General features: G+C 40.4%; 1 protein-coding gene across 1 annotated transcript in view; it reads left to right on the top strand.

Annotated features, from left to right (window-relative positions):
* Window positions 1-3,409: 3,409 nt before the first annotated feature.
* Window positions 3,410-8,985, top strand: part of PHACTR1 (phosphatase and actin regulator 1) — a 262,086-nt gene continuing 256,510 nt past the window's right edge. Inside the window, exon 1 of the mRNA XM_031552743.1 lies at window positions 3,410-3,533. The gene's annotated coding sequence lies outside the window, so the exon portion shown is untranslated. The remainder of the gene's footprint in view (window positions 3,534-8,985) is intronic.

Below are 8,985 nucleotides of genomic sequence, written 5' to 3'. Positions count from 1 at the left end.
AGGTGCCCCCAAAGTGGCCCCAGATGTACCTACGGATGTGTGTCAGCAGCCTCAGGAGTGCACAGGGACCATCTGCCACCAGTGGAAAAGGCTTCTAGAGGGCAGTGGAAGGATCGCTCCTGACCAGCGAGGTATTTGCTCTTGCAATTACCCACGTCAGTCACAGGAAGACAGGTCAGAGGCTGTGTTAGCTGCTTCCTCCTTGGAGGTGTTTAAGGTTGTGTTTCTGTACGTGTAGCCAACTGCAATATTAGGTAGTAGTGCTTTATGCTGAGAGGGAGCTGAATGCAGGACCTTTGTTTGCTTGTCTCTTCAGAGATACATTCTGCTTTTAAACTCCTTTCTTCCCTCTGTCTGCTAAAGTGAAGTCTTACCAGCTGTATCAGTGTAGTGAATGAAGAGATACTTAGCTTTCATTAAGGCTTGTAAGAGAAAGAAAAAGATTACTGTCAGCAAGATATAGAAGCATATAGCAAGGCAGTAGGTGTGGTAACAGGATTAGGCATAGTAAAATCCATCATTTAGGACATCTGAAGTCCCATGTAACTTTTTGCTGCTATACTGGAACAAGTGACCTTCATTGTTCACTTGTGTGAAACTGATGGATTAGGTTTATGCATGCAGCAGAACTGTTTGTGCCATAGCCATCACTGTACATGCAGCTTCCTTGGTTGAATGGGTTGTTATGAAAGGCTTGCTTTTGAGAACTTGGTGTTTTATCCACTTTAGAATTTTATATTGAATCTGAGCAGAAGTTTAAAGTGCTTTAAGCAAGGAAATATAGGTTGAATCTCCAAGAAGGTGTTCTTGGTAGCTTAGATCTTCTCTCATACCTTGGTTTAGCTAGTGGTGAAATCTTAGGAGACCCAGGGCTGTACATAAAGATGTCCCTCATCTGTTTGTTTTACTGGTGGAGAAGAATATTGCTATTATGATTGCTCCTGCTTACAGCGTGACCTCTTAAGTAACGTGTCATTCAATGAAAAGACAAGAACATACCTGTTGTCCTTATTCTGTCTTCAAGTGTGCCAGGAAAAGTCATCCCCAGCCAGTGTGTATGTCCTTTCCACGAGACAGAGCCTCAGAACACCTAGAAATCACGCAGACAGAAAGAGTGAGAGTGGTGGTGAACGTGTGCTGTGTGTTTCTCTAATCACAATGAACTGACTAAGCGAGCTCTGTAGTTTTACTTAGTTTTTCCCTCTCCAAGTTTTGGAAGGGATCAATACATTTTTTCTGAGAAGCCTCTGTATACATGGAGAAAGGGAAGAAAGGGCAAAGTGAATGTAGTCATTAAGATATGTTTCCTTCCGTGAAAAGAAGAGTGGACAGAGGAAAGATGTTTCTTTGTGCTAGAATTGAATGTGTTGGGATTTTTTTTGTTGTTTGGTGTATTTTTCCCCTACTTATTGGGTTTTATTTTTGATACAGAGGATTGTATTTTTGTTATTTAGCTTCTATAAGTCTGTATACAGAGTATTATATCTGAGTCAAAGATACCTTTTCTTGCTAGATCTTTTGTATCTTGTGGCACAAATGTGCAGGTATTTATGTACCTTCATAAAAAGCTTTTATTCTCCTCTATAAACTAAAACCTGAGTGCCCACCACTTGCTGCTGACAAAGTCCTCTGATGATACTTTCTGTTTCCCTTGGGAATCTCCTGCCTTAATTCTGTGTAGTAGAGTAGATGCTCCCCCCAAACTAAGCACCCTTCCTTCTGAAAACTTCATTGTAGTCATCCTTCTTTTGAGATTGAAGAAATAGCAGTTATTTGTAACAGAGCTTCTCAGTATTTTTCTTCATATTGGCTAAGGATGTGATGATAAAAGCCAGTGCTTTTTCAACTCTTTTATCTACTGACTCTACAATACCCTGAAACCACTTTGGCCTCAGAGCAAAGGTTTAAATCTTGTGCAAAGAAACTTATCTCATTGCAATATCCTGTCACTACACTTGCATGATTTGCCCATTGAGGGTTATGGTGATAGGTTTGTATGCATGTGCTCCTCACCTTAGGAACTTTTTTCTGGCAGCTTCAAAAATTAAATAAAAGCAATGCTTTTCAAAGTTTTTTCACTCTTTTTTGTCCTCCTTTTCCTCCCAGGAAAAGGATACCAAAAAGGGGCAAATAGACTTATTTTTAATACAATTTTAAGTAGTTTATGGGGCTTGAAAACAAAAGAAAATTCTAAAGAGCTCATCGGACTGCTTTCCTATTTGTTTAAATTATACTTGTATCCATAGGCCCTTTTATACAGTACAGTTCCTGGTTCCCAGTGGATACTAAACAGTTACCTGAAGCTCTGGTTACCTTTTACATTGCATGACTCTCCCAAAACAGCTTTTAAAGGGTTGCAGAGTAATTAAAGTTCACTGGTACAACTGTAACTAGGTGGCTGTATTCAATTCCCCTCCCTAAAGGGTGTAATTGCTGCAGGATATTTGAAATGGCTTTTGAGGAAGATAGTGAAGCATGTCTTAGAGGAGCTTCAGTGTGCTGATCGTTGTGATTAGTGCTTAAATTTGCTGCAATGTGAGCTTGTATTACATAGATAACACAGGTCTGTATAGATCACCATTAGCACATCCTTCTTCAAATAGATACAAAAACAGTTCTGTTACAGTAATTGGCCATGGAAAAGAAAGAAATGCTGTATCATGGCTAAGCTGAGTTTCTTAGCCTTCTCCTGGTTTGTCCTATTACGACTGTGAAAGGATCTACTTTAGGAAAGCACTGATGTGTCTTGGTTCACCGTTAACAGCAGAAGAATGTTCCTGAATCTTTCTTTAAAAGGCGAATTAACATGCTAGGGCCTTGTGTTTCCCTTCTTGCACCCTCATTTTCACTTGGGCCTAAGGAAGCATTCCTGTTTAAGGTGAAAGAGAGGATGTCCACATCAATGCTGAGAGGCGTAAAGCCAATTTGATGGATGAAAATCATGTCGTGAAACAAAGTGCCATTGAAGCTGATTGTTACTTGGCTTGAAATGGGCTACTGGAGAAGGGAGTTACAGCTCTTTAAATGATGTTTTTCATTCTCAAGTACTGCTGTTTTTCTTGTTTGGATAGTCATCAAAATGCAATCATTTAATAAAGAAACATCCTTGCAGCTGTTAGATTCTGTGTTGCCTTCAGACTGAGATAGTTCCCTAGGTACTGTGTTTGCATAGATCAGCCTCCTGGAAACCAGAGCCACAGACACGTGTCTGATGTGCACCTTAGTGCATGGCAGTGGTGTGCCTGGGACACATGTACAGCTTTAGGAAGGCAGGAGTGTTCCCCAGATCCCTAATCACAGCACACCATTAATGTTTGCATAGTCTCTCCCCCCTCACTTGGGCTGCTGGCTCATACAGCCTCTGAATATCTCCATGGCTTACAGTTGTCAGATGTGCCAGGTTTCTTCTTGTTTCTGCCCAAACACAGCTTCTCTGCGGGGAAGGAATCCAAGTCTGCAAAACGTTTGCCAGGGATCTCCAGATGTGAAGCAAGCCCATCTGAGCAATAGACTAAGCCTGCCTCTGGACATTTGTAAGTCTATGTACTTTTCTGTATGTTCAAAGAGCTTCTCCACAGAGCATGCATGGTCAATCAGACACGTTCTAGAAATGTCTATATTTCTGTCTAAGAAAAACTATATAGCAGGAGATGCTACCTGCTATAGCCTTACTACTGTCCTCAGGATACCCTGTGGAAAGTAATTTGTGGCTGACCTCACAGTGCTTGCCCTATAAGTAGACTTTTCTGGGCCAGTGAGGACACTGGTATGCTATATATATCGTTGTGTTGGTACACTAGTACAACAGCAAGGAAAAAAACCTGTATTTCTCACCCCATAAGTCCTAGCAGATAAGTATTAATTAACTATATTGAAATATTAATAGACACTGCTGAGTTAGCTGTAGTCTCTGCAGTTAATACAAAGTAATGGATGCACTGAATTGGAGCAGCAGTTCATCAGATCTGAGCTTTTGCTCTCTGTAGTGTCAAAAGAATAGACAAATCAGAGGTACGTGACTGCTGCAGTTCTTCAGTCATTGCAGAACACATTGGCTATGCTCATCAGAAAATCAGAGAAATAATGGGCAAAGTTTACAGAAGTCATATAAATGCTTTTATTTTGATCATTTGGGGTGCAGAGTGATTCTTTCAATGTTGACTCGTCTTCAGAGCATTGAGTCTTCTGCATTTGAGGAGAGGAATGAGAAATAGATGTAACAGCTAGCAGGTGGGTACATTTCACTAGGCAAATCAAGAGCCTGGAAGTTTTAAACAGGATTTTGATTCTTATAGAGCCGTCTTGCCAGGCACTGGCAGCAGTGATGGAGGTTGATTTCACTGGTTCTGTATTTTTCAGAATAACGTGATGCACATGATGTCCAAAGAATCAGTGAGCTCCCAGCAAAAAGCATATCAGAAATACATGCAAAGCTAGTGAGTTGTTTTCCTGATATAGGGCCTGTTATTTCAGTCAGAGCTTGCTACCCAGTACTGAGAAACTCTGTTCAGCCCTAGTGTGATGGAGAGTTTACTTTGGTGTATGGACTTTGAAAATCCTATGAAAAAGCCCAGTTTACTCCCTAATTCTACATTGCTTTTCAGTGGCTGACCTGCATGTAGTTTTATTAATTGCATGCTTTTCTTGTAGCTTGCTTATGTCTTGGGGTTCTCAACATGATGGCTGTTGGTCTGTTTGTCAGAATCTGAGAGAAAAGCAAGAGAAAATATGACAGTCTTGACTTGTTCACATCCATTTCTTGTCTTTTTGCTGCCATAGATCTGAACTGGAATGGCTACTGGGACATGGAGTTTGCTGGTAGAAGGATATGAAGGGATGGGAAAGGAATCTTACCCAAATGGCTATGTCCTTGAAGGGTCTGATGAACAAACCCAGGCTATGAAATACGGACTGTGTTCTGTCTTTAGCCTCTTCTGTGTTCAAACCAGACTTTCAAGGTGTTTGGGTTCCAAAATTAATTTAATACATTAAAATAGCGGAGGTCAGAATTCCTGCAGGTTTTCTTAAAGTGCTAATGACTGTCAGATGATGCATTATCTGGCAGTTAACAAGGCAGCAGGAGACCTAGTAGTAGCATCTTAAATGCCAAGAAATAGAAAAGCCAAATATTCTGCACTCTTGAAAAAGATGAAGGTGAAACTGGAGTGCCTGCATTTCCCTTCTTACTTAGGAACTCCTTCTCATGGAGACTAAAGTTAGTGGTGCAGTGCAAAGCATGAGATGATACTGCATCTGAAGTAAGACGGATGTGCAATTTAAGTAACTACTGGTAATTAATAATTAAAATTTTTAAAACAGCATTGTAAAAGTAGAAGATAAGAAAAAGAATAATGTGCTGCTGCAGTGGTGTTCATAGAACAACTTATTTTCTAAAGTGTCTACAATGGACAATAACTAAAAGAAAAAGATCATTTTTTATTATCAGATTTGCAATTGACAGTTACTTTGACTTAACACAACATGAACATTTAAATACGAGTAATAATAATTAGAAAAACAAAAAAGATGATGGGGCAGAAAGAAGGGAAGAAGAATACCTGTAACTCAGATCTGGGAATATGCAGAGCTTTTTGCTGCTTGTTTCACTGCGAGGAGGCATTTTTATCTTGATGCTGCACAGACTGCTTTGTTACATGAATCACCAGAAACTGGTAATTCTGAGAGTTGGAAGCTTTATGCCAAGTGTGAAGGTGACAGATTTTGAGTAGCAGCTACTTGCTCAAGCAGCCCTGCTCCTTGCAGTGGGACTGCGCTTGTGAGCAGGGATTGCAGAACTGACACGCTGCTGCTGGGGGATCAGGAGGGCAGGAGAGAAAGGCAGCACGCCTCCCAGAGCATTTCCATCTCTGCTATGTGAGATGGGAAGAGCTGCTCTCTGTGCAGTCAGTCTGGACCCCACTGAGCAGTCCTCCTGCTGGGATGTGTGTCACACCAGGGTAGGTGCCTACACCAAGAAGCATTAAGGTCATTCGTGTTTCTCAGCAGCAGCCGTGCTCTGCTCATGTGTCAGGGAAGAAATCTGCCCTTCAGGGCTTCCCTGCTGTGCTGCCATTCTGTGCCGCTGCCCTGTGGATCCAGCCCTTGAAGACAAGAATGTTTGTCACTCAGTATTTGTCTGCTTGAAAAGCGTCAGTGCTTCCTTTTCAGGTTAGGTCTGTGTCAGTGAAAAGGAAATCCTCTGAGTTAAGCTATTATAAACCCAGCAAGAAGGAGATGTAAATAATGCAAGCCTACTTGCTAAAATTATTTAGGTTTTTCCCCTCTCTGCCTTGCTGGTCTGTAGGCAAGATTTTTAGTACAGGAGATGTTCATTGGATTTTTTGGGGCTTTTGCTGAGCGATCCAAACTCAGGGCTAGCAGTGCATTGGTTGTGCTTGCCACTGAAGGAGGATGAAGGTCACACGTCCTGCAACCTGGAGGAAATGCTGCTCGATGCGTATCAGAAAACGCTGAGGCCCCACAGACTTTGGCATCAGCAGGATCCTTCTCTGGCTTTCTTCTACATCCAGCTCTTAAGGAGTCCCAGGGGAGTTGTTTTTCCTCTAAGCAAGTAGAATGACTAAAAATCCGGTAAGCGATCTTTATGAGCACCATTTAAATTCTCCAGGTGGCATTTGAACACTTTATCTCTGGCCAGGCCCTGTGCTGTTCTTCATACTTGTTAGATCCCAGTGCATATGCAGTTGCATGTTCTGCCACCTTTCATCTCCTTTGCCTGGAGACTAATGCATGAAAAATGAAGTCATGAAGATCCCTATCTCAGCCATTCAGATGGTGTTCTGCTGGAAGAGGTCACTTAGTATTGGGGCCAGAACAACCTCTTGATTCATTTTTACCACTGAAATGGGTGTTCTTTTAGAAGAGCCTCAGTGTGCTTACATAGGTGTAGGTTTTGATCGTACCATAATCAGAAATGAGGAGGTAAAATTGGAGTTTCAAATCAATTCTGTCTTGTGTCTGTCCATCCAGTAGGTTTTCTAATTAAGAGTGCTACCTTTATATTTCAGCAGCCTGGTGAATGAAATATGAGCATTTGCTGTAAAGAGCAGTTTAAGAAATACTTGAAAAGTTAGGAGTATGCCAAGTGCAGCTGTAGGAAAGGAGTTGGTGGCTTCTGGGGTTTATTTTGGTTTTGGTTGTTTGTGGTTCAGCTAAAAGCAGAAACTCCTGCTGCTTCCTGTATGCCTTTTTTGGCTATATACTGTATCAAACGCTGCATCCTTGTACTTTATTAATTTCATGCTTTTATTTTGATGCTGATTCATATGATATCTGGGAAATTAGTACTTGACCAGTCAGAAGAAACACAGAAATAATCTCTTAAATCTGTGATTTCAGTCTGCTGTTTTGCTGTATACTATGTGAAAAAGACATCCATTCATACATATACATATGTATATCATCATTCATACACATACATATGTGAAAAAAGACATTCATACATCCAACAGGCAATCTGTGATCCTAATTGTGAAAGACCTTTTCTAGCCTTAATTGTAGTACTTACGAACTGAGACATCCCTGCTACTTTGCTCAAGCTGTTTAGGGATTCTTCCTCATGCCCATGCTCACTAACAGCTTGCCACATTTCAGAATGGTTGAGCCTCACATAGGAAATGGGGCTTGAGTTACCTGTGTTGAGGGCTTTCCTCCCTTACTGTTATTGTGGTTTGTTGGTTTTTATAGCATGTTTTTACCTGGAGTGTCGTAAGGACATGACCTTCCAGGAAATTCTTTTTCTTTCTGCATACCTGTTTCTGGAAATTGGTACTAAAGCCAGGTGCTTTCTGTTTCATAATTTTGGTTGCGTAGAATTAATCAGACCTCAATGTAGAATGAATTGCTGTGGAACAGAGCATCATTTTTGGAGACTATTGTGGAGATATGAAGGAGAAACTTTCTTCCCTTTATGAAACTTCTTTTTTATAAAAGGAATGCTTTTACTGGTAGGTTATCAAATGCAAACAGCTGAGGTACCACCATCTGTTGTAGATGTAGCACATCCAGTATTAAGGAATGCCTCTGTGGCCATTCAATGAATAAGAAACTAGTCATATATTCAGTGTAATTGAACGTTTGTGGTAATGTGTATTACTGATAATTTGTACTGACAGTACACTGAAAATATCAGTGTGAATATTTTGTGATAAAACTTTCCATGTGACGAACTCTAAATTTGCTGTAGTCGTTTAAAAATGGATGTGATGTCCTCATGTGGCTTCCTGAAGCATTCTGCTACGTTGTGAGCCAGTCATCTAAAGAAAAAACAGATGCATCTCTTTTGAAATGAATGTTGGGTGCCTTAGATAAACGTATATTTCTTTGTATTTACTTTTTAACGCTTCTCAGACCTCTAAGGATATCTTTGGATCACTTCCTGTTTTTTTCTTAATATAAAAGATTACAGACCTACAGGTATCTTCTGGGCATTCCTTGCCTCCATCCTTTCTGATTACTTTTATAGTTCAGTTTTCAAGGTAATTCAGTCTATAGGTAATCCTTAATTTGGTCACAGGCTGATGAAAGGAAAGGAGATAATGAAAATATTCCTTAGGTATCCTTTGCCCTTTTTGCCAAATCTTACTCTGTTTTCTAAGTCACCAGTGACACTGCTTGTAGCTCTAGTTCATTATTCTGAATTTCAGCTGAGATGCTTTTTCTGACCCTTCCACAGATGTGTTAGTTTACTGTTGTCCTGCTTCTAAGAAATATTTCTATTTCAGAGTGGTTTTGAGTGAGCCATCCACATTATCCTTGCCCTCATTAGTTCAGTACTCACTTTTTTTCTTTTAGAAGAGTTTCTATTCTTTTTTGACCGATTAACTGAGTGTTCTTTCCCTATCGTCTTTGTTCTTCTCCAGTTACTGGGTAGTGATGAATGCAATTGCATGTCTTATACCTTTTCAGTAAAGCAACTCATCGTATTTCCTAGGAATTTCTTTGTTTGGTTACTGGAAATCTCAA

The sequence above is a fragment of the Meleagris gallopavo genome, chromosome 3 (genome assembly GCF_000146605.3).
Source record: "Meleagris gallopavo isolate NT-WF06-2002-E0010 breed Aviagen turkey brand Nicholas breeding stock chromosome 3, Turkey_5.1, whole genome shotgun sequence".
NCBI lineage: Eukaryota > Metazoa > Chordata > Aves > Galliformes > Phasianidae > Meleagris > Meleagris gallopavo.
Note: the sequence above shows the minus strand (reverse complement) of the source record. Positions and strands in the feature narration are given on the sequence as shown.